This window comes from Quercus robur, chromosome 3 (genome assembly GCF_932294415.1).
Source record: "Quercus robur chromosome 3, dhQueRobu3.1, whole genome shotgun sequence".
Lineage (NCBI taxonomy): Eukaryota > Viridiplantae > Streptophyta > Magnoliopsida > Fagales > Fagaceae > Quercus > Quercus robur.
The window spans coordinates 11,391,641-11,417,615 of NC_065536.1; the positions used below are offsets into that span (position 1 = coordinate 11,391,641).

The 25,975-nt window shown below is 33.7% G+C and overlaps 2 long non-coding RNA genes and 2 pseudogenes across 5 annotated transcripts; 2 read left to right on the top strand and 2 right to left on the bottom strand.

Annotated features, from left to right (window-relative positions):
- Positions 1–3,307: 3,307 nt before the first annotated feature.
- LOC126719237 (uncharacterized) lies at positions 3,308–7,279 on the top strand (annotated as a pseudogene).
- Positions 7,280–9,761: 2,482 nt separating this feature from the next.
- Positions 9,762–13,152, bottom strand: LOC126719238 (uncharacterized; annotated as a pseudogene).
- A 1,398-nt stretch (positions 13,153–14,550) lies between these two features.
- On the bottom strand, positions 14,551–19,433 carry LOC126717049 (uncharacterized). Of its 4 annotated transcripts, XR_007652409.1 has the most exons (5): positions 19,176–19,433; positions 18,837–18,993; positions 17,246–17,415; positions 16,061–16,172; positions 14,551–15,049 (listed from the first exon to the last, which is right to left on the bottom strand). It is a non-coding gene; the product is annotated as an uncharacterized LOC126717049 (long non-coding RNA). The 4 variants fall into 4 exon arrangements; XR_007652406.1 differs by having other exon boundaries at positions 14,551–16,172; XR_007652408.1 differs by having other exon boundaries at positions 14,551–16,205.
- Positions 19,434–20,442: 1,009 nt separating this feature from the next.
- LOC126717048 (uncharacterized) lies at positions 20,443–25,482 on the top strand. The gene is made up of 2 exons (XR_007652405.1): positions 20,443–21,257; positions 25,094–25,482. It is a non-coding gene; the product is annotated as an uncharacterized LOC126717048 (long non-coding RNA).
- The last annotated feature ends 493 nt before the right edge of the window (positions 25,483–25,975 follow it).

The window sequence follows — 25,975 nt, forward strand, 5'->3', positions numbered from 1 at the left end:
TAGTTGGTAGTCTGTTCAGTGGTTAAGATATAGTTGGTAGACTGATCAGTTGGTTATATATCCACAGGTGCACATTGGATTAGCTTATGATGATTACCTCATCGAAAATAAATAAATTTGGTTGTATAACCCTGTTTAGTTGATGAGGATCTGCTAACTCCATTTTAATTGATATAAAGGTTTATCTAAGCTATATTCGGTTGAGTTACATGGAACTTTTCCTTTCATTATCCTTTCCTCATTTGTTAAGCATTTACGTCAAACAAAATTGTGAATCACTTTTTTTTAACAATCCGATCAAACAAAATATGGGCAGGGGATTGAAGCTTCCACTAGAGGAGATGCATGTGATTTTGGCATCATGATGCTAGAAATGACAAGACAAAAGCAGCCAACAAGAGAATCATTACCTGATGCACTTGATCTAAGAAAATGGGTGGTGTCTGCATTTCCAAAACATATTATGGATGTTATATATGCCTCATTAAAGCGGGAGGCAGATTCATGGGGCTCAAGTTGTGCTTTACAAAGCTACATTGAAATAGTTGAGGCAGTGTTGAAGTGCACGATGAGAATCCACAAAAAACAACAATCTGTCTTAGGTAAGGCTGAAGAATGCTTTGAAGGAACAAGAATATTAAAGACCAAGCATGGTAAAGAAGATACATGGGTCGTAATGATGGTGATTAAATAACAAGGATATTGCCTGATTTGGTCTGAAACTAAGCTTCCAATTTGCTCTTGCAATCACACAAACATTAGCTTCTGTAAATCATTTTGTAAAACAGGGTCAAGTAAGAGAACTTTCAAGAAATTGGAAAGTATTCAGTATGTGATTTTGTTGTCAGCAGTAACATGAATAATTCAAAACAAACAGAATGCGGCCTGCAGTCCCTGGACTATAGGTTAGTTACTTGAATCCCAAAAATAAAAGAAAATAATATGAGACATGAAAAGTAAGAATGCACTAGATATCAAGTTCCAAAGGGGCTGTGAATGAAAATTCTGTTAGGCTAAGTAATTATTTTATTAGCAAGTCACGGTGGCAAATTAGGGCGAAGCCATGTGAAGAAGTGGTAGTGATGTGACTACCTAGTTGGATTTTATTAATTTAAGGATTAAAGCTCAATGGATTGACAAGTGACATTAATCCAATAAGTTACTAACAGATAGCAAGCAAGTGGGTAGTAACCTTGAGAAAGTTACCCAAAAAAAAAAAAAAAATAATAAATAAATAAATTAAATGCAAGGACACATGCCAAGAAACCAAGCATAACCGCTAAAGCCGCAAGTATAAATAGAAACTCATTTTACATGAAAGGTCCACTAGGCACAATCAAGAACACATTATAACACGTCTAAGATTATTTGTACTTAGATTCTTAGGAGATCAAGTAGTTCTTAAGACTTGTACTTGTAAGTTGCTTCCCTTGTAATTGCGCACTTACATTTAATTAAGTGTTTGTCAAGCTTGATGCGATGTTTAGCTGTTTGTTTATATTTTATGTTAGATTGATGACTTAGGCTTTAATCTATTGTGATCATTGCAATTTAGTTTACTTTGAGATGATGCACATCAAATTTTATTTAGCACGAGTAGGTTTACTTCAAGTCAAAGCACTTTGACTTAGTTTTTTTAGGATCAATAACTTTGAATCAGTTTAATTTACTACAAATCAATGTCAATAGAGACAGCTTAGGCTTGGGAATTTAATTTAGTCACTTAGTGCTCTAGTCACTTGGGATTGTTGATCAGTCATGGCCAGGAGACAAGATTTCTTATTAGATGTTATTAGACGGAATGGGATTTTATATAGTGTGACATTATGTATATGTTTAGATATATAACAACAACAAAGTTTTAGTCCTAAAACTTAGTGTCGGCTATGGATTCTCAACAGATTAGATTGGGTTGATCACATGAATTCTTTCTTTCCATTATATCCTATCTAAAGTCTTGCTCTCTATTACACCCTTGATTGACGTCTTTTTTTATAATTACTTCTACTAATGTCATTTTTGGTATTTCACTATTTCTCTACTTTTATTGCATTCTTTCAACTTAGATCAACTCAATCTCTTTCTTACTGGTTTGTTTCTCTTCCCTCTTGTTTAGATATAGATTTTATTAATTTTTAAAGTTAAGGGATGAAATTAATATGATTAATAGTTGAAGGATTTATTGTGAAAATTAAAAGTTAAAATTTATAAAAATTAATATATAAGGAAGAAACTGAAACTGAAACAAATGTATGCAGATCAAAATTTTAGTTTGAAAAAGAAGACGAATAGAGTAATACTTTTAACCCTTAAAATTTAAGATTATTTTTATTTTGGCCTTGTATGTTTGATTATGTTTTCATATTGGTCATACCATCTATTTTCATTAGTAATCTAACCGTCCATATTTGTTTTTGCTTTAAGAATGAATTTTCTACATTCCACGTCATCTTTTTTGAGACCAAATTCCATATAATTTTTAAAACTATCATTTAAGGTGTGCTTGTTTGGAGATGAAATAGGGTGGATGGAAAATTTTGGAGAGAAAATGGGAAGAAAAACTCTCATTTTTTGGGTTGTTTGTTTGGAGGGAGGGGAGGGAAAAAAATTGGTGGGATCCAAGTGTTCTCTCCGGGCCTGCCAAAATGTTTTCTTTCCAAAATGGAGAGAAAACTGAGTGGGCGGAATTTGATAGATAAATGACAAAAATGCTTGTCCAATCCGTTGCTCTTTTTTTCTTTTTCTTTTGTATTTTTGTTTTTGTTTTTTGTTTAGACGTGGTTTTTTTTTAGATATGATTTTTATTTTTAATAAATTTGAGTGATTGCTTTTTTTGTTTTAAAAAGGCATTACTTTTTAACAAGGGTATATGAGTTAATTTATACAAACATATTTTTTCCATCCTCCACTTTTTCACTCCCAACTAAACAAAAATGAGGAAAATTAAAATTTTTTTTTATCCCCTCACTTTTCCACTCTCTTATCATTTTCTATCCTCATACTTTTTCACACTTCCAACCAAAAGGCCCTTAAAGAAATACTTTAAAAACATAAACAGAGAAGGAAAACAAAGACAAAGCACAAAATGGAAAAACAAAATGAATATTATGAAAAGAAATATATAATGCATCAAATTATCCACATATTTATAGTCTGAAACATGTGGCACTGTAATGCCAAAGCCACAGCTACAGCCACAGAGAGAGAAAGATGGAATGTTTTTGCCTATGCAGTTCAAATTCAACCCTCCAACTCTCCCACTTCATAAAGCCGTTATAAATCTTAACGGTCACAATTTTCCCTCTAATTTAAAAACCCAAAGTTATTTTGTCCTTCTCTTTCAACTCCTAAATACACAGTGAATTGCAATTGCAGAGAGAGGACCAAAGGGGAGGCTCCTCTGTCCAGTACTTCAGCTTACGTCGTGCCCGGCGTCGAGCCCTACTGCTCTGCCACCGAGCTCAAAGCCGCTTTCCGAGCCAAAGTATAATGATTTATATCTTATTTGAATAAGTTTTTGCTTTCGTTTTTTATGTATTTGATTGCCAAGAAAATTTGAGGAAAAAAAAAAAGATCTTTGGGTTCTGGGTTTTGTTGTTTTGGGATTTGGTTGCCAAGAAAATTGAGGAAAGAAAAAAGGAGTTTTGGGTTATGGGTTTTTGCTGTTTTTAATTTGATTGCCAGGAAAATTGAGGAAAATAAAAATGAAAATGGATTTTTGAGTTATGGGTTTTTGTTGTTTTGGAGTTTGGAGAAATGAAGAACTCGGGTAAGCCAATTGGGTCCCAAAAAATGGCAACTCTGTTATTGAAGTTTATAATTTGGACTATTTTTATAAATTTCCATAGCAAAAAAGAAAGGAAGAAAAAGATTGACGTTTATTGGGGTAATTGGAAGATACGATTTTGATGATAGACAAATCATTCCTAATGTGCTTACCAAAATAAATTGTTATAATTATTTGTGTTTACATATGTGGGTGTGTATTAGAGAATTTGTGTTTATATTTGTATGCCTAATTTTTTCTTTTCCGTAATTTCAATTTTGTTACAAAGGTGAAGCAATTCCATCCTGATGTAAATAGAGATGTGGCAGATTCCAATTCAATGATTCGACGTGTAATTGAGGCATATGAGGTACTAATATTTACAAACCTACCAAATTAGTTTCTTTCCCATTATGTTTGTCTTTTTTTTTTTTTTTTCTTCTTCCAAACATTAGTACATGTTATGTGTGGTGGAAAGAGAAAAGGAAAATAGGGGTTTTTATGTGAAATTTCGAATTAAGATAGTGTGAGGAAACTCTCATTTTCATTGGTTATAATCAGTCCAGATTTTTTTTTTTTAAAGAAACAAACACACACACAAGGGAATGAGATTCTAACACAAAAGTTGTTTCACCAATCTCAGGTGTCATTGTAATAATTTTTTGAATACATTTTTTTTTTTTTTTTTTTAATCTTGTTAAATCTAGATAATACGGATAAGTTTATAGATTTCGTTATTGGTTTTGGAATCCCACATAGTTTAGAAAAACTAGCCTCTGAACACGCGCTCACGCGCGTGCTCAGAGGCTCTTCTATTTTTTGGGTAAGGATTAAATTAGAGCATTTATTATAATTTGGAATTATTATATTTTTCAATCACAAAAAAAAAACCTAGGAGTGTGATGAGTGTCATGTGTGGAAAAATCATTTTCCAATCACAATAATTTTTCATCACAAAAAAATCTAGGGGTGTGATTGGAAAATTATTTCTCCACACATGACACTCATCACACTCCTAGTTTTTTTTTTTGTGATTGAAAAATATAATAATTCCAAATTATAATAAATGCTCTAATTTAATCCTTACCCAAAAAATAGAAGAGCCTCTGAGCACGCGCGTGAGCGCATGTTCAGAGGCTAGTTATTATTATGAAAATGCGCAAGTTTAATTAAAGCATAAGTTTAACTGATAGGTTCGAGTAGAGAGTATTGTCAGATATTTACAGACTACTTATTAATTGCATAAGTTAAATAGTTTTTCTTTTTCTTCACGTATGATAGCATTCTTCACGTATGATAGCATAAGTTAAATAATTTTCTAATTACACCCCTAGATTTTTTTGTGATGAAAAATTATTATGATTGGAAAATTATTTCTCCACACATGACACTCATTACACCCCTAGTTTTTTTTTTTTGTGATTGAAAAATGTAGTAATCTCAAATTATAATAAATGCTCTAAATTAACCCTTACCCAAAAAATAGAAGAGCCTTTGAGCATGCACTCACCCGCGTGCTCAGAGGCTAATATTTTTGGTGTTGTTGATCTTTTTAAAAAAAAATATTAATAACATTTATCAGATAGGCGGGGTTCGTATGCAAAGGGCACTCATCACACTCCTAGTTTTTTTTTTTGTGATTGAAAAATATAATAATTCCAAATTATAATAAATGCTCTAATTTAATCCTTACCCAAAAAATAGAAGAGCCTCTGAGCACGCGCGTGAGCGCATGTTCAGAGGCTAGTTATTATTATGAAAATGCGCAAGTTTAATTAAAGCATAAGTTTAACTGATAGGTTCGAGTAGAGAGTATTGTCAGATATTTACAGACTACTTATTAATTGCATAAGTTAAATAGTTTTTCTTTTTCTTCACGTATGATAGCATTCTTCACGTATGATAGCATAAGTTAAATAATTTTCTAATTACACCCCTAGATTTTTTTGTGATGAAAAATTATTATGATTGGAAAATTATTTCTCCACACATGACACTCATTACACCCCTAGTTTTTTTTTTTGTGATTGAAAAATGTAGTAATCTCAAATTATAATAAATGCTCTAAATTAACCCTTACCCAAAAAATAGAAGAGCCTTTGAGCATGCACTCACCCGCGTGCTCAGAGGCTAATATTTTTGGTGTTGTTGATCTTTTAAAAAAAAAATATTAATAACATTTATCAGATATGCGGGGTTCGTATGCAAAGGGCCCCAAATTATTATGTGTGGAAAATTATTTCTCCACACATGACACTCATTACACCCCTAGTTTTTTTTTTTGTGATTGAAAAATGTAGTAATCTCAAATTATAATAAATGCTCTAAATTAACCCTTACCCAAAAAATAGAAGAGCCTTTGAGCATGCACTCACCCGCGTGCTCAGAGGCTAATATTTTTGGTGTTGTTGATCTTTTTAAAAAAAAATATTAATAACATTTATCAGATAGGCGGGGTTCGTATGCAAATTTTTGAATCATCTGCAGGGTGTCCATATTCATGTGTAAAAAGAGCACCTCATGCCTTCTCATTTGCTTCTACTGGAAGTGCTAGGGTGTCTTCACAAGGTTGGTTAATTCTCTTATTTTTCCATTCCTTGTGAGCTTGTATGTTGTTGATTATTAGGTCTAAGCCCACTTCCCCAATACCTAATGCTGTATGTGCTGTCATTGTACTATTATACTACCAGCTGTACTATACTTATATACCTCTATATTATCTTAACTAGGTTGAGAGCTTATATCCTAAATAGAAGAATTCGAAGAAAGGCACATGTTGCCAATTTGGCTTTTTATTCATAAAAAAAGGTTTCCAGTTTGGTAGTTCCAATAGTATTATAATTATTATCATGAATTTGATCCAATGATATTAATTAAATTTCAAAACATTTGTGCATATGATTAGGTCATGGTGAAGACTACCAAGTTCAACTCGTAGTAGGTCAATGCCCAAGAAGTTGTATCCATTATGTTACACCTTCACAGAGAATTATCTTAGAGGAACTAATACACAGGTAGATAGTCATATCTCTTACCTTCCTTGAAATCACTGTTGACTGTTGTAGGAAAAAATATTGATACAAATGAACTGTATAGAGTCACTTCACTGTAGTCACACTTGTGAAAGAAATGGAGCTAGCATGTGTTCTTGACTCAGCTTGATTAGTGTATCACCTGCATTTTCATGCTCCATATCTATTTCAGCAAAAAGCCCAGGATAAACATACACTGGTTGGTGTTATGAATAACCTTGATTTGATCACATATCACTGACACATATACTATCTTACAATTTTGGGATATATCTTATGGTTTCTAACTATGATTTCTATTTCTGGTTTATTTGATATCATAGTATCTTGAGCTCGCCTTATAATTCATCAGCCGATGCAGAATTGCTTTATTCTCTTCTAGTTAAAGCCAAGTTTGAGAACAATTGGTACCAAAAGCCGAAGAAGCAACCCAAAACTTCAACCCAACATGTTGATTGGTTTTAACATTTGGATGGTTTCAAATTCATGTGGCCAATCACACCCAGATTATTGGAGAAAATGGAGTGCATGTACATTGAAAAGCAATCCTGGGGAATAATTAGTCTACTAAGGAGATGTGTGAAATCCTTTTCTTCCCCCCACACCCCACCCCCCAGGCATGGGAGGAGGGGGTGTTGATTGGAATTATGTCAATGGCATGTGTATCTAGTTAGAAGTTTACATTTCATTTTTGTTACAAAATCCACCATATTTTTTGAAAGGAAGTTCAATAAATACTAAAAATTGATGTGATATCAATTGATTATGCTCTTATGCTCCATAAAACAGTTCTTTGCTTGCTAAACCTACCTTAATTACAAGCTTCTAGTTGGTCAGCTCCTCATCTACTACAGGATGGGTAACACTAATTTATTTCTATGAGTGAAGTTCTTGTGGTTTCACCACCACATTCAGCACCATGGCATGCCATTCAGTGAATAAAGGCAGATGAGCAATATATTATGGTTCTCCACAATCCCCACTTTCAGTCTTCAGATGTGGTTCTCATGCTTTTCACAGCATATGAAAGCCAAACAAACTTAGAAACTGTAATATGATGCCTAAAGCCATGATGCAGGGCCTTCTTGTAAATTAGTATCCGAGCGACTGAGACCATGCCAAACGATCATGTATTGCCTGTTTGCGTGTGTGGTGGCTCAACATCTGCTCAGACCAATAATTAAAGACAAAATATTTGTCCCAAGCCACACTTGATACATCATTACTCAATGGGGAGTTGGGAGAAAATGAATGTAAACATCATTACTCAATGCAGGATCATAGGCTTAGAGTGAAAAAGTAAAGGGATAGGAGAGAGATAGAGGAACACTGATTGTGCTTTAATTTGGTGCATTTTGCATCAGTTCCTGCTACATCATTGAAGAACAGACACTATTTACCCTCCCAAAAAAAGACAAGGAAGAACAGAAACTTGATTGAGATTGTGTAAATTAAATATGGGAAGAAGTCCCGTCAAATAGAGATTTTTTCTTTTGACCATCTTTTGATCGTATTGCAATATATAAGAACCACTACTACAAACACTACTATACCCTTGATCATTGAAATATTGAAATCCGAATTATGCGTTATAATATAGAATTCAAGCTACAGAATTTATTGAGTAATATTGTTGGACTGAAATGTATTGATTATGAACAAATGCAAAGGGCCTTGCTCTATAAAGAGGAAAAGATAAAAACAGAGGACTATTTTGAAATGGCCTTCATGAAGCGATTTAATGAAGAGAAGATGCCCACTACACCATCAATGAAAGATGGACCTTGCCCTGACTTCTCCTTTACATCTCCAAATATTATTTGCATTGATAAGCAAAAAATAATTTAACTTAAATTGTTTAACAGTCCACTAACACAGGATTTAACAATTCAAATAATAATAATAATAATAATAATAATCCATTGCCATACACAGTGTATTAATTAATGTAAAGGTAGTTTTTCTTTTTTTTGTTTAACACATGTTAAACCTGCTCTAATGAGACATTCTAAAAATTTAGTAGCAACCTACCTCAAGGTCCTCAGCATCGAGATGACTTATGAGTTCTTTAGCAAGAAGGTATCTGTTTGGTCTATCCTTGTCATCATAGAACACCTTCCATAATCTTGTAAATGATCAGAAAACAGATTCAAAAGTAGAGTTATTAGACATACCCAGAAACATGGGAAATAGGACCCAAAAAAAATTGCTGAGAAGGCCAGCCAGATTGTTTGACTTAGCCCCATTTGAAGGTGAGACTGGTAAAATCAAGAACTTGGGCTCTGTTCAAACTTCAAAGATTTAATGCTTAAATTTGGTCAACCATTTGACTTTGAATTATTTTGTGGCCTTCATCTATCATTTTATGATCACATGAAAGAATCACATAGCAATGCAGGGATCATAACATATGGTTATTTAGAAAAAAAAAAAAAAAAAAAAAAAAAAATCTAAACTATAAAGTCTAATTCAAATCATATCAATTTTTTCCTTTTTGAAATATCACCAACGAATAAATTCCTTTTCTTGATTTGGGATTGCCTGATCAATCCTTAGTCTAAAAGGTAGATCGGTTTGTATTCAACTCCCATCAGATTGGTGTCTCAGTGTCTGGACTTGGAAAAGTTCATGTGCAAGTCACTGGTGTTGCAGTTAGCCAAGCACAGTGTAGTCTGGAAGTAACTATTCACTAAAGGTGCCCATGAGATGTACAGAAGTTAGTAAGATGCAAAATGGCCCTTACCCTGAATAACACCTAAACAATGCACCGGATGGCAAAGGTCTCATTGAGTATACTGTTGTAAAAGTTCTGCACAAAAAAATGATAAGAGTTGGTAATTTGATACGATTCTAAACATGTAGACAATTGATACAAAAGTTTAATACACACAATTTATGTAATGCTACTAATGCTTTAAACAATTCAATTTGTCCCTAAAATGGGCTTAACTAAAGGAAGAGCACTAAAAGGAAAACTGTGAGCTAGTTTGAAATGTTGAGAGAAAGCAAAACATACTGTAAAAAAAACTCCTTAACTTCCGAACGTTAAAACCAACTCCAACATCTTCGCTGATGAGACGTGGGTTCCACATGATGAGAGGCCTTGGCTGCCAATATATAATATACTGTGAGGAAAAATTCTTTCTAGCTTGAGGGAGACGTAATGAAAACCATGACAGTTTCCTAATGATGGTATTAGAGAATCTTTCTGAAAGTACAACATTTAAGCAAATTCCATCACCATATAATTGAAATATGAGCAACTTAGCTGATGCAATGAAATCAAATATTCCTAGATTAAAAGAATAAAAAGAGAAATGAAGTAATATTATATTAGAATACACCCTAAGCCATAGTACAAAACAAATACAAAGGTTGGACAAAATGTTACCACAATAATCTAAAAGAGTCAAACAAACTACGTAGAGAATTGCAGTTGCTACAGTTTGAGCACAAACAATTCATTTTATCTGATGTTCATAATCAGATATCATCAAAGACACATATGGATAGGACCTTTCAGTTCAACACTGTTAGAAGCCATGACATGAAACATTGTTTGTTGTATAGATATGTGTCAACAATGTAATTCAGATACTACCAATCTAGAATTGTTTGTACATGAGGATCATGCTAATAACAGAAATGAGGTGTATGGTGACCACCACTTCTAATAAAGGACTGAGGAGATCAATTCAGTACCGGATCATCTGAGAGGTCAGATGCAATTCTCTCTACATATTCCAACATCTGGTAGTCAGGAACAACCATAACCACAATTTCGTCTTCACTTTCTACAGTCTTCCTATCACTTAAGCTGGATAAAATAAAAAAAATATTGCATGGCTGAGTCATGAAGTTCAATTAATCAATAATCAAGTAATTCAGTGGAATTTCATAAGTGCAATCAGCACAAAAATCAATAGAAGGTGAAATATGAACAACAAAGTGCCAGATTTGTTTGGAAAAGGATGGCTAGCCAAGCTACCAATCATGCTCAAAGGAATTTCAATAGGGAGGTCAACATTACCTGGCAAATTCAAAAGTGGCATCTTTCCACCGGTATTTTAGAAGGGCAGCAGCACCAAGCATCTGGAAATATGGCTTTAATTCTCTACAAATTAAATTTATAGAATCAAGTAACTGAGATCATAATTATTAAATAGTAAAACTAAAATTTCAAATTACATAAAAGCAATGGACAATACATTATTAACCAATATAACATTGCGAATTGTAATCAATTCCTTAAGATAGCTTGCTTACACAAGGAGTGCTACTCTAAATATAGAAGCATCACCAGTCATATGTCCCTAGGACGAGTGAAACTAAGACCAGTTTTTACTTTTCTTCTTGTTACCTACTGGAATTTCCAACTCCAGAATAAAAGTTAGGTAAAATTAAGTTAGATCCTCCTTCACATATTAATTCATTCTCTCATACTATGTGGTTCCAGTAAGTCAATCCCAAAGTTTCTTAACTTCAAGCGAAACTTTGAAATAACCTGACATCCTGTCTCTTCAATTAGTGTATCCAAGAAAATCCTTGATAGATCCCAGAGCTCAGCTTGTGCACCTTCATCATCTAGAAACTGCAACTGAGGAATTAGGAGCTCAACCTGTAAAAAAATGACCAAGCTGTAAGAACAAAAGAAAAGTGCAGACAAGCAACTGAAGTGGACTAACCGAGCACAAGCTTTTTCCATCTCTGCTGTGATTATCTTTCCCTTTCAAGAAAAATGCTCAAAATTTTAATACTATTTTACATTTCAAAGATCAAATATTAATCTTGCCCTCAGACAGGTTTAAGCTAAATTTTTTGCAACTATTATTTGGAAACAAGGTTTAATTGGTTGATATTTTGGATAAGCCAGCATTAGAACTCAGAAAACGGTATGCTAAAATTTTTTACTTTTTTTCACCTTTAGAGACTATTATTTCATTAATATCCTTATTTAAAACTCCACAATTGCTTTTGATGCCGAGTCTCCAATAGAAAAGAAAAACTAACATCTCACTTGGGCAGGACTGCTTTTTAAAAATTTGAAATATTTCTTTACTTTTCTCTTCATTTGCCTCATTTAAGCTTCTGACTGATGGCCATGGAAAAAACCAAAACAAAGAACTGCTTCCATTTCAAATCAATAAAGCTAAAATTTTGTTGCCACCTACTATGGCTCTCATTCCTCCAGAAGACAGAAATAGGCCACTTGCTTGACTTGATTGCCGGACTGCTCCTTCCAAGTCAGGAGGCAAGCAACTGAAACATAAAATAAATCATAAGTGATTTTCCTTTCACTTATCACCTTCAACGCCAAGAAACAAGAAGTTAAGTAATCCAAAAATGACAATTTATCTACTCTAGTCTCCACTCAACCAAACATAAATAAATAAAAAATATTAACATAAAGGCTAAGGGCTTTTGCATTATCGATGTTACACTAAACCCAAAACTTTAAAATTATTACCTAGTATAATGGTAGACAACCTCCTAGGCTAATAGACAAGCCTACCAGTTTGATCATGAACCACTTGAGCCTAGATAAGCTGCTCAGCCTTTCCAAAGGCTAATTACCACCCAAAGAGATGAAATTATTTCCCACTTTCCTTTATATCCAATTTGATCATTGGACATGTTAAGTAAATTATCACCATACTCTCCAAATTATCACTATAAAGATGAAAATAGACTGGTGTACCAAAATCTGAAATTGACAGCCTCTGACTACATATTAAAGACACAAAATGATTATGGTGAGATCAGCACAATTAAACCAATTTCAAATGTCTAATAAACACAACCAAATGGTTTATTCTCTCCAAAGGCCCCAAATTTGGCTGTTTATCTAACCATGCATGGTCACTCAACTCTGAGAGAAGGAAACATGAAACCCAAAAAGAGGCAATACCCAGATAAGCTAAGTAGCTGTAAGTGTCTACAAGAAACAAAACCTGTCATCTTCTTCTAATTCTTCTTGAACTGGGTGTGGCTGTGCTGGCAAAGTAGAGGGCGTGACTGTTTCAACTTCAAGACTGTCTAGGGGAGGCTCACCTTGGAACTTGTCACATATCCTTGAGCTAGGCCGAGCTTTGGTAAGTGAAACTCCATAGTGCCCATTAAGGATAGAGTGAGAAAAAGATAAGGAAAAGTGTGTGGTGGAGGATGAGTTGGGCAGTGATGCGAAGGAGCAACAGTTGAAGAAACAGCAACTTGAATAATTTGAAGAAGCCATGAAGTTTGCTAGAGCTACTCCAGTGCCAAAGCCATAGAAAACAACATACTGAAACTGGTTTTTTATCAAAATTTTGTTGGTTGTTGTTTGATTTTGACTGTTAATTGTCATGGACAAAAGGCTTTTGTAGTTTTAGTATGCATTTGGTGTGTGGTTAGAAGCTGCCACACCTTTCATAGCAAGAGATCCAACAACTGTCTGCCACGTCAACAAGAGGCACGTGACTTTCACGTGACAATCGCTTTAGTTATTTACTGTTAGTTGATTAACTTATTATGATCTTTGTTTCTTGACTTACCTCGTCTAAAATAAATGAATTTTGGCTATATAACCCTGGTTAGTTGATTAGGATCTTTAAAGCCCACCCCAATGTAGTTGTAAAAAGTTTTAGCTAAGTTAAATTGAATTGAGTTGCTCTTAAATATTTTTACTTAAAGACATGAAAGCGTGACTTGTGAAACTAATTTGTGAAGAATTAGCTAAATATTGTAATCAGATAATTCAGATAGGATGCTTTCTTAAATGATGCAGCCAGTGAGAATAATTGGCCCCACATGGTTTCATCGATTTTATTATGATTACAAAGAGGGTATATATGCATGGTACAACACAGTTAGAAAATAGAAGTGCCTGAGTTGTTGAGTGTTCTTTGAATATCCAAGTAACAACGGGAGTTGCGGGAAAGTTCTGTTTAGTAGAGCATCTTCAGAGTCAACACTTGTCAATCCCTGCTGGATTGCAATATACATTTCCTGAGGTCAGTGATAGCATTCATTATTATGTGAACTAGTCGCTAACCCGTGCAATGCACGGGAAAATACAGAAAAATGTTCAAGAAATTCATTTTTTTTAATTCATCTTCCGCTAGATTGATGAAAGCTATAAGATTTATTCCTAATATTCATGTACTTAAACAGCAAGTTTAAATGGTTAAATGTTGCAAGTTTGATGAATCTATAATCATAACCTCTCCATTCCAGAGTTACAAAAGTAAATTTATGAATCTTTACTCCTCTTTCGGCAAGCACAATTATTTTCCAATTAAATCTCCTTTCAAATAGTGTTTCTCATTATTGGTACATTTTGTTGTTGGAAAAGAGATATGCAAGTCTAATCTTTAGTTCCTATTGCAAAGTTACATGGTACTTATAATTTGTTTCTAAATATTTGGTGATTGATTTATTTAATGAGGCTTGTTATATAAACTAATTCATTAAAAAAATTTCAAATGTTTCTCGAAAATTTAATTGGTTGAAAACAAAATCGGTGTTATTTAACAAATTTCCACTTTGAATTCATTGAATTTTATTAAAATGCAAAACCCCATTTAAGACTAACGGTATTTGCTAAACTATCTAGCCATGCAACTATAAAAGTTGATAGTGTCTATATTGTGTGCAGGAGTGTGGATATGCATACACAAAACATACAAAATTAAAATACAAATTCTGTGTTCCTACTTCTCTATAAAATCTAAAAGGGAATAAAAACCAACATCATAGTTGAATACAAATTGTATCTGAAAGCATAATATAAAAGACGTTTCTTATTAACTTATATCCCAAAATTTTAAGGAACATCTCAAATAGTTTAGTAGCTAAACATAACTTTTAGTAACTATAGCATTCAGCAAGAACCTTCAATATCTGGCCTACTTTACAATTTTCTTTTTCAATAAGTAGCCTAATTTACATACATGATAGCTTAGCAACTGAGAGAAGAATTCCACTGAAATTTCTATGGCACCATCAAACCCCAAACTTGTCAACATGCGCTAATAGCCTTTGAGACATATGTGACACTTGCTCTCAACCAAAATGCTTCCTCTTTCCTTTAGATTCAATTTTTCCACCATGTTCTATAATAAGTTACATACAATCATCATAGAACTCCTAATCATAACTTGAGGCAAGTTTTCAAGAACTCCATAGAACTCCAGTTTATGGTTTTCTTCCATGCTATCTATGTGTGGGAGTGCACCATCAGGTACACAATTCAATGTAAACATTTCTCTCTAGTCTAGAAAAAAAAGGGCAAATAATCATCAGTTGAATTATTTCCATTTAAAACAGATTTTGGATGCATGTTTGATTCAATAACTTAGGAAAAAAAATAATTAATAGGAGTTTCTTTGAATAAATTATGTTGAACTTATGACTATAAATAAAATCTAGATAAGATTTCAAAGAAACTATTACGCATTTACAGCTTAATATAAAGGACAAACCGAAACCTTAACATAAGAAAGAACAAAGGAGAAAAAAAACTTCAAATGCAGTAATTAAATTAAGCTTACTACCAAAAAGAAATAAGGAAAAAAAATAAACAATGAATAAAGAATCATCTGTAACCCTTGCTTAATGATGTACAACTACAAACATGGAAAAAAAAATGAAAGCATCTACAACGAAAGAAGAAGTTATTACGGTTTTCTTCCCATATGAATGATGGTATGAGAGTTCCCAAATATGTTGGATTGAAATAACCAACACAAGTGAAATAGAATAGAATACCATAGAAACATCTTAGTAGAAATAACATAAAAAATACGTTTATTAGAAGAAAAAAAAACACAAAGCTATAGGTCATTGCTTTGTTAAATCTCTCTAAAAAGAATACCTACCAAAACGTACAAAGTAATCCACAATTGGCAAATTAACAAAGCAAAATTCATAATTCACAAAGGTATCTAAAAAGAACCTTCACAATTGATTGTGCTTCCATTTACTTTTGCTTCACTTTTTTTTTCCTCAACACCCAAATAGATGCTCAATTAAAATTGTGAGAAGATAATCCAACATCCAAAGCCCAGAAAAGTCTCTAAAAATCACATATTTGGTCATCCATATAAAAATATATATAATAAAAAAATAAAATAAAAACTGTTGGATTAAGGACATCAAAAAATAAAACAAAAACCAAATTATATGAAAAAAAAAAAAAAAAAAATCACCACAAACAACCAAAACAGTCACCAAAAACATTGACAATGATGACAAAATTAAGGACATCAAACCCACTTAGAATTACCACGTTATGATTTTTTGTTGATGACTCTGATTCTTTCTTGCTTTCATTGGCAAGTAGAACTGGTGCTCATTGCTTACAACCCCAAACCATAATCCACTCTCCAATATGTCCACTGATATATTTAAAAGCGAAAGAAAAATTAACCCTGAAAAAAATATAAAAACCTCAACTTTTTTTTTTGATAAGTATACATGATAAGGATGATGTGCCCTTAATTTTATTAAAATACATATAAGAAGGATGTGGAATTAAATCATATGATTTGGGACCAGGCTCTATCTTTTCAACCGGACACATGATTCAATTGCATTCATTTATTTGTTTATTTTTTATGTTACACAACTTAGTAACTTCTTATTTATCATTCATAAGGAAATAAATAAATAAAATTAAACATTAGATTACTCTGTAATCATCTTTAAAAAAAAAACTAATAATAAAAAGAGTTCAAATTTGGTAAGGATTTAGTAATAATAATAAATAAATAAATCATCCAAATGATAGCTTGGAAGATTGAATAGCTCATTCATGACCAAGAATTTAAACCACTGTGGCTTACTTGTTTGAAGACTGATATGCAAAGTACAACTACAGAATGATGGTTTCCAGGTAATTCAGGTGGGCACATACATTGATTGTCGATTAATGGATGAGAGTGTCCGTAAACTAATGATAAATGCAGCATGTATACTTCATACCAATGAGATTTTAATGCTGTAATACTTAAGATTTAAGAACCTTTGCTCCACAAAAACGTACTTGGAAGCATAAGCATCGTGTTCATCTCTTGTTTGAATAACTCTAGGCCTTTTTTGTTAGTTTCTCTACTCTATTATCAATTTATCATAGTGAATGTGGCAATACCTAATTACGTGACAATTGATTAACATATGTAGTTAAGTGACAATTAAATCAATTAGACATTTAAATACATCCAATCAATGCACAATCATCTATATAAAATAGGAAATTAGTAATATTGATTAAGGTATGGATAAAGGCTTCAGTACAATCCATAATGACCCTCCCACACAACTCAGCAAGTAGCAGAACTACCAAATCGACACTGAAGATAGATGTACATTCAACAAAGTCACATGTATTATGACTACAGTCTAAGGTTCAAATGATAAACTATCCATTATAGCGTGATGAGAATAATGTAAACCACATATGGAGATTGACCTGCAAGCTGCAGCTATTCAAAAACAATGAATCTTGATATGTTCTTTCCTCACAGCCTGCACAAGGAAGGTGGATACATTCTTCCTCCAATCTCCTGAAGTTGTATAACCTTAGCTTCAAATAATCACAGATTGGGGTAATTTTCTTTACCCTAATTTTTGAGCTTTTCTCTACAAACAATGGCAACAACTAAAAATTCAAAAAATTGCAGACCATAAACTCAATACCCAAACAGAAAAACACAGAAGAATTAACCCTAAAGATTTTACATATACATTGAAAATAAAATTTAAGCAGGGCTGGCTCAATGAATTTGGGGGCCCTAGACGAAAGCTTTAAATGGGGCCTTTTATTATATTTAATTATAAATTCATATATATTTTTCAATTAAAATTTATTTTTCTTGCTTTTTGAGAGGCAAAATTACTAATTAAATTTTTGCATTCAAGTTCCGCTAACATTTGCTTTTCAATTAGTAATATGGCTAATCTACTTAATCTTTCTTATGACATAGTTGATCTTAAATAGGATTTTATTAATTTTAATTTTGAAAAACTTATTTCTGCGGAAGCAACTGCAACAAGTATAGTTAGTAATATTCTCAAAGCAATACATGCATTTGAAAAAGATTCTAGCCTCTTTATATAATTTAGTACATTAATTGGAGAGTTTTCATTTATTTGCAAAACTTCTTTTAAAACTTTTAGTTAGGGGTGTCCATGGGTCAGGCCGGGTCGGGTTTGTGACCAACCCGGAACCGACTCGATTTAGTCGGGTGGATTAAAATTTGACCCGAAACCGACCCGGACGACTGGCTGGATTTTTCGGTTCAGGTCTTGTCGGTTTCGGGTTGTTTCGGGTCGGTTTCGGGTTTCATCGCCGAAGCCGAAATCTGGCCGATCCAGCGAGATCTGGCCGAAATTTGGCCGGATCCGGCGAGATCTGGCCGAAATCTGGCCGGATCCGGCGAGATCTGGCCGAAATCTGGCCTAGATTTCGTCGGATAACGTCGAGATCTCGCCATCTTTGATCTGGTATGCTGAATATTTCGCCGGAAACGTTAAAGGTTTGGAGATTTGGTCTGGGTTGCTTAATATTTCGCCGAAAATGTTTAAAGGTATCGGAGATTGGTTTGGGTTGCGTAATATTTCGCCGGAAACGTTAAAGGTATCAGTTCGGGTCGAGTTTCACGGGTTTTGAAATGCAAAACCGCCAACCGACCCGCCGGGGGTCGGGTTTGACAGTTCGGAACCCGCGTCCGACTGCCGGAGTCGTCGGATCGGGTGGTGGCGGGTCGGAATCGGGCGGGTTGGCCGGGTTGAGCGGGTCACCGGGTTTGCTGGACACCCCTACTTTTAGTTCTGAAAATAAATCTAAGCCATCAATATCGGAATTAGTTTCATGTGTGAGAAAATATTCAAGATTAAGACAATTTTTTTTCAAACTATACAATTTTTTTGATGGGATATTATATAATATATTATTACTATTTGGGGGCCCCTTTATCAGTGGGGGCCTTAGAGCACTGCCTAAGTGGCCTATAGCTTCAGCCGGCCTTGAATTTAAGTATACCTCAACTTGATATACAGACCTTGTAGCCAATGTAGATATTGACAGCTCGTACAGAGGAGGCAGCTAACAACTCCTCGCCATTAAAGTTGACGGTGGCCTTGAACTTAGGCCTGTGGTCGGACCAATTTGCCTCTCGCAAAAGGATACGGATAGGAAACAGAGTGTTGATTGAATTACTGAAATACAAAAGAGAGATCAATGCAGCCAATAATTGAAATTAGCAAAACCCATTACAGGGCTCCAAACCCATCAATCTAAGCTAATCATTCAGAACAAACACTCCCAAACGAAACATGAACAAATGGCCCAGACCTGTATGACTAAGAAAATGCAAAGGTGAAATTTTTGATGTAAATACCTGAAGTGAAGTCTATCAGTATTTCTGAGCTCTTCTTTAAATATATTGTTTTCTGATTCAATTAAATGAGGAGAGGAAGAGACGAAGGAGGGAAGAGAAAGCTACAATTCTGAAGTTTTGAAACCGTGAAAGATAGGAAGAGCAAAAGGAGGGGAAATATTGATGAGGTATGAAGGAGTGATTCACATAAATAAGGAGAGGAAGAGACGAAGGAGGGAAGAGAGAGGTTGGCGTTAGAAAGCCGAAGGTCTGAAGTTTTGAAACTATATTTGGAGAAGAGAGAGGTTGGCGTTAGTCAATCTAAACGTCTGAAGAAGAAGCAGAAGGAGAAGAAAGGGTTGGCGTTAGAAGAATAATAAAGGGTTGGGTTTGGGCTTTATGATGGACAGCAATGTAATATTCATGTTTTGGGCTTTATGGTGGACATATTCAAGCTATAAAGATTGGGCTTTTATTGTGGAGATATGGCTGGAAATATATATATATATTTTTTTATATAGTATTTTGAAATTAGCGAAAAATTTAGTAAAAGTATTTTAAAATTATAAGAGAAATTCAGAAAAAAAAACATTTGGAAATGACATGGCGGCTGATGTGGCTCAACGGGAGCGTAGCAACATTAAATGCTACGCTTCAGCTTTTAGTAATATATTGATTTGTGAAGAATTGTCTTCTTTCAGCTTGCTTCTTTCTTAAGCCAACATTCAAAATTTAAGATACTCTAGTTTTACTAAGAAGTTATCAACCATTATGAGCAAACTTGTTTTATTCGTAGTATCTTTAGCACAATTTTAAGTCTATGCCCCATTGGATTGCCCTGCGTAGAAAAAAAAAAAAAAAAAAACAAGATTAGACAGGCTTGGAATTGACATTTAGGAACTAGGCTATGTGAGCTATCTACATCCTTCTTCCCAATTGAGGTGAAGAAGACTTGTCGACTTACATCTTATGCAAACTGCAATACTTATCATGGAAGTCTGTTTATTAATAGAGATTAAAATAAGGATGTGGTGTAAAAGCCCACATTTACACCCTCCAATGCCAATACGTCACATAAGATATTTATGAATAAAAGATTAGGTCCAACCACAAAGAATAATTCTCCCTTTAAACACTAGGACACATGCAGTATCTGTGGGATCAAATTTTGTGCTTTTCTTCTTCCCACGTAGTTGTCTTCGTTACTTCAACTCACATAGCATCACCTCTTTGGAGTTGTGGTATTTACAGGTTACAACTAGGTCATGCTTTTTGATTTTGGGTCCAAACTTTAGTGTCTAAGGGTATGTTAGGTTAGATCTCTTTTGATCCTTAGATTGTATCTCATCCTATCTTGGAAAGCATTAGGCTTTGGCATTTAATAATAGTGAGACTTTTGAGTCTGTGCCATTCGAGCTCATTCACTCTAATGTATGCAAAGAATCTCCTATTTCTACTTTGTTAGTTTTTTTAGTTAAAATTTTTCAGAGATAATATTATAATGAGTTTACTAAAATGATTGAAGGTTCTCAAAATCCATTAAAATCTACTGATTTGAAAATGTCCTATAGTACAAACAACATGACTTCCTTATGGAATCATTTCTTATATATCTTATTGAAGAACTTTGCAGAAAAATGGTTGAGTAAAATGTAAACTTTGATATATTTTGTTTTCCAGACTCTCATTCTTTTTGCATCTATTATTGCATCCTTCTCAAGCAAAACTGCACCTGCTGTTATCCATAGAGGAAAATAAATTTTTTTGATTTAATAATATAGCCACTTTACAGGATGGTGTTAAGGATATTTTAGAAAAATAAAATAGAAGAATTTGAAGAAAGACACAAGTTGCCAGTTTGGCTTTTTATTCATAAAAAAGGTTTCCAATTTGGTAGTTCCAATAGTATTATAACTACTATTAACATGAATTTGATCCAATGATATTAATTAAAAATTTCAGCTTTAAAACATCTGTGCATATGATCAGATTAGGTCATGGTGAGGACTACAAATTTCAGCTCGCAGTACGTCAATGCCCAAAAAGTTGTATTCATTACATTACACCTTCGCAGAGATTTATCTTAGAGGAGCTACTAGACAGGTATATAGTCATATCTCTTACCTTCCAGAAATCACTGTTGACTGTTGTAGGTGCAAAAATTGATACAAATTAACTGTATAGAATCACTTCACTGTAGCCACACTTGTGAAGAAATGGAGCTAGCATATTCTTGAGTCAGCTTGATTAGTGTATAACCTACATTCTCATACTCCATATAGATTACAGCCAAAAGCCCAGGATAAACATACACTGGTTTGTGCTATGAATAACCTTGATGTGATCACATATCACTGACATAAATAGTATCTTACAATTTTGGGATATATCTTATGGCTTCTAACTATGGCTTCTATTTATAGTTTCTTTGATATCTTAGAATCTTGAGCATGCCTTATAATTCATCAGCCAAGGCAGAATTGCTTTATTCTCTTATAGTTAAAACCATGTTTGAGAACAATCGGTATCAAAAGCTGAAGAAGCAACCTAAAACTTCAACCCAACATGTTGATTGGTTTTAACATTTGGATGGCTTCAAACTCATGTGGCCAATCACACCCAGATTATTGGAGAAAATGGAAGCTGATACTGCTTATATATGCCTCCAATCATCTATGTGAATACTGAATGTTGGTGATGTCAATTTAACTCATCGGGTTGATTGGATTTATGTCAATGGCATATGTAGTTAGAAGTTTACCTTTCATTTTTGTTATTGTTACAGAATCTACCATAATTTTCGAAAGGAAGTTCAATAAATACTAAAAATTGTTGTGACATCAATTGATTATGCCCATATGCTCCATGAAACAGTTCTTTGCTTGCTAAACCTACCTTAATTACAAGCTTCTAGTTGTTCAGCTCCTAATCTGCTATAGGAAGGGTAGCACTAATTTGTTTCTGAGTGAAATTCTTGTGGTTCCACCACCACATTCAGCACCATGGCATGCCATTCAGTGAATAAAAGCGGATGATCAAGATCATATGGTTCTCCACAATCCTCACTATCAATTTTCAGATGTGTTTACAGCATATGAGAGCCAAATAAACCTAGAAACTGCAATATGATGTCTAAAGCCATGATGCTGAGCCTTCTTGTAGATTAGCATCCGAGCAACTAAGACCATGCCAAACGATTGTGTATTGTGTCTGCATGTGCAGGTTTGCATGTGTGGTGGTTCAACATCTGCTCTGACCAATAATTAAAGACAAAATATTTGTCCCAAGCCACATTTGATACAGCATTACTCAATGGAGAGTTGGGAGAAAATGAATATAAATATCATTACTCAATAAAGGATTATAGGCTTAGAGGGAAAAAATGAAGGGATGGGAGAGAGTTATAGAGAAAGAGGAACACTGATTGTGCTTTAATTTTGTGCATCTTGCAGCATTTCCTGCTTTATCATTGAAGAACAGACACTATTTACACCCCCCCCCCCCCAACAAAAAAAAAAAGAAGAGACATCGAACAACAAACACTTGATTGAGATTGTGTAATTTAAACAGGGGAAGAAGTCCTGTCAAATAGAGATTTTTTTTTTCTTTAGACCATCTTTGATTGTATTACAATATATAAGAACCACTACTATAAATAATATTTATAGTCTGCACCCTTGATTGTGAAATATTGAAATCCGAATCATGCATTATAATATAGAATTCAAGCTACAGAATTTCTCAATCCCATAGCTCAGATTGGTTAAACTTATTGGGTTTTGTAAGTTATGTGTTGGGTTGGGTAGGAGGAATGCATTTTGGCTTCACAAATCAAAATTTTCAACAATACATTTTGGTTTCTACGCTGCTCATCACAATTTTTGTTAAGTAAAAAAAAATGTGTTTGTTAAGGTAGGAACCGAAATGTATTGATGGAATGTTTGAAATGTGAAGCCATGCGTATTGATGTCGTCTTTTGTGCTTGAAAGATTAAATTATATTCAGAATTTGAATGAGATTCAGGTCTCAAATTTGTGTATTTGAGTAAGTTTTTTTTATTGCCTGGTTCATTTTTACCATAAATGACATTAATTTTACAGGTTTGGATTCTAATGATGGTTGTAATTGCATAAGTTTGGTCTTGATATTTCATTGAAATTCATGAAATTTTCATGTAAATCTCACCAATAGAAACAAAAAAGTATATAATTGGTTACACATATTTAGGTTTATTATTTATGTTTGGTTACCTGCAATGTGAAATGTATGTCGTAATATTTGAAATGTAAAGCCTTGCATATTGCAGTAAAATTAAAAAATAGATGATATTAAGAAATTTTGAATGAGGTTTATTAGTTGTTCAATACATAGACTGTCAAGCATGAAGTTGATTGACCTGTGTAGTTTCTGCCGTTTGCTGAGTTAAGCATGGGATATAGCTGTTTTAGTTACCTCATAAACATTTACTTTGGAGTTAGCTGTTTTAGCTGTGTTTTGGTAACTTTGGTGGAGAACAAAGTCATTCCTGATCCTTTCTAAGGGCTACAAAGTGAGACAATTATAGATATTGCTGATTCTGGGGGAGAGTATTACACATTCTGGTTTTTTACAACTTTTCAGAGTAAGCTGTTGAAAAATTTATTAATATGAAATATGTGTGCTGGGTGTCTTGGTGACAAAAATGGACCAAAGCACTGGGTGAATTGCTGAAGGTAAGTTTGAAGATTAGATGTGCTTTACAAAGGCTTGGGAAATGCTGGATTGAAATAGTTGATGCAGTGTTGATGGTTCTTGTAGCATTCATGGTGATTTAGAGATGGGAAAATATGCTACAAAGAGCACCATAAAAGCCCAGCACCATATATTTTATTGTCCAATATCTATTTTCTTCTAATGGGAGATGGAAAGAGAGAGCAAGGACTATTAAGAGAATGAGGGAAATGGGGTGGCAAAAGAAACGGGTATGAGTTGGATTAAGATTGAAAAGAAAGTCCAAAGCTTTGTTGTTGTGGACAGAATGCTTGCACAATATGGAAACATATATGGGGTTTTGGCTGAGTTGTTTAGACACATGACAGATGAAGGGTAAGCTCTACATAAAAGGCTCATTCTCGATAACTTGGATCAAGATGGGAAGGGACAGCCATTGGTTTGATATACTAACAACTCAAATATTTCTAATATTCTGTGTTTGGTCGGATAATCTCTCAATGTAATTGGATGTTTGGATTATTAGCTTGTTCTTGATTTAAAAGCTGGTTGAACTTCTACTTGGTTTTGCCTACTTTGCAAACTTGGTAGATAAGGGCCAAATAGGGAGGGAAAGAAGTTAGCAGATGGTGTGTACCACATTATCTTTTAAGACCTAGAGTTGATTAACAAATTTTCACCTTTTTGTACCAGTTCTCTTTGTCCGCTTGTCAAACTAAAAGGATATGTTGGTTTTCTATGAGCATCAATTGGTTATAGACCCACAAGTGCGCATATGATTAGCTTATTATGATTCTTGTTTCTTGACTTACCTCGTCTAAAATAAATGAATTTGGCTATATAACCCTTGTTAGTTGATTAGGATCTTTAGAGCTCACCCCAATGTAGTTGTAAAAAGGTTTTGCTAAGTTAAATTGAGTTGAGTTGCTCTTTTAATATTTTTATGTAAAGACATGAAAGCGTGCCTTGTTCAACTAATGTAACTCTTTCTCTTTATAATTTTATGACATTGTTTCTTCTCACCGATTAGCTGCTCAAGTAGTGCAATCAATATCAATGATTGTCTGTAACTTCAACTGTATCCTTAGCAATCATCAACTTGTTTCACTAAGATGGTTGAATTACATGGAAATTTTCCGTTTATCATCTTTTTCATCCTTCATTAAGAATTCTCATCAAACCAAATTGTGAAATGCTTCTTGCTAACAAGTCCAATTCCTTGTAAACAGAATATGGACAGGGGATTGGAGAGGAGGCTTGATCAATGGAAATGGGATGGCTTTTGCATTTCCTAAACATATTATGGATGCTCTGGTTGCCTCATTAAAGCAGGAGGTGTATTAAGAATTTAGGGGGCTCAAGTTGTTATTTACAAAGGCTTGGGCAATGCTGCATTTAAATATATACTTGATGCAGCGTTAATGTGCACAGGAGAGAATCCACAAAAATGGCCATCTATGTCTTTGGTAAGGCTGAAGAATGCAGTTTTGTATGAGGTTATTTTTTGACTGAGGTGTTTTCCTCGTGTTGTTGTAACTTCTTTACCGTGCAGCTAATTTTTGCTGCTTTTGTAATCCATGTTTTACTTATTGAAATAAAATAACTGCCTTTCTTATAATTATTATAAAAAAATAAAAAATTCTTTAGGCCTTTGAAAAATTGAGATAACCCTTTTTTAGTTGGCATTTAATTAATACTAGTCGCATACCCGCACGTTGCGTGCGGTAATTTTTTTAGGATGGTCTCATTAAATATTTTATTAATACTATAATTTTAGTTATTAACCATTTGATTTTCATTAGTTTTTAAGTTAACAAAAACCTTAAATATACCTTCTTCTTCTTTTTTTCTTTTTTTTTTTTATTACCTTTACACACACACATATAGTGAATCTTTACACATACCTTTAAAAAAACTCTATATATTCCACTTTTTTGATTGCGTAAAATTATAGATTACTACTCCATAATGATAGTGGCTAATTAATTTTATATTCTTTTTTAGTGATCTCATTTGTAATGCTTCTTACCATTATCATATATTTACTAACTGATGATTTGCATAACAAAGACGATAAATGAGAGGTAGCATTGTTCATTAGATTTTCAAAA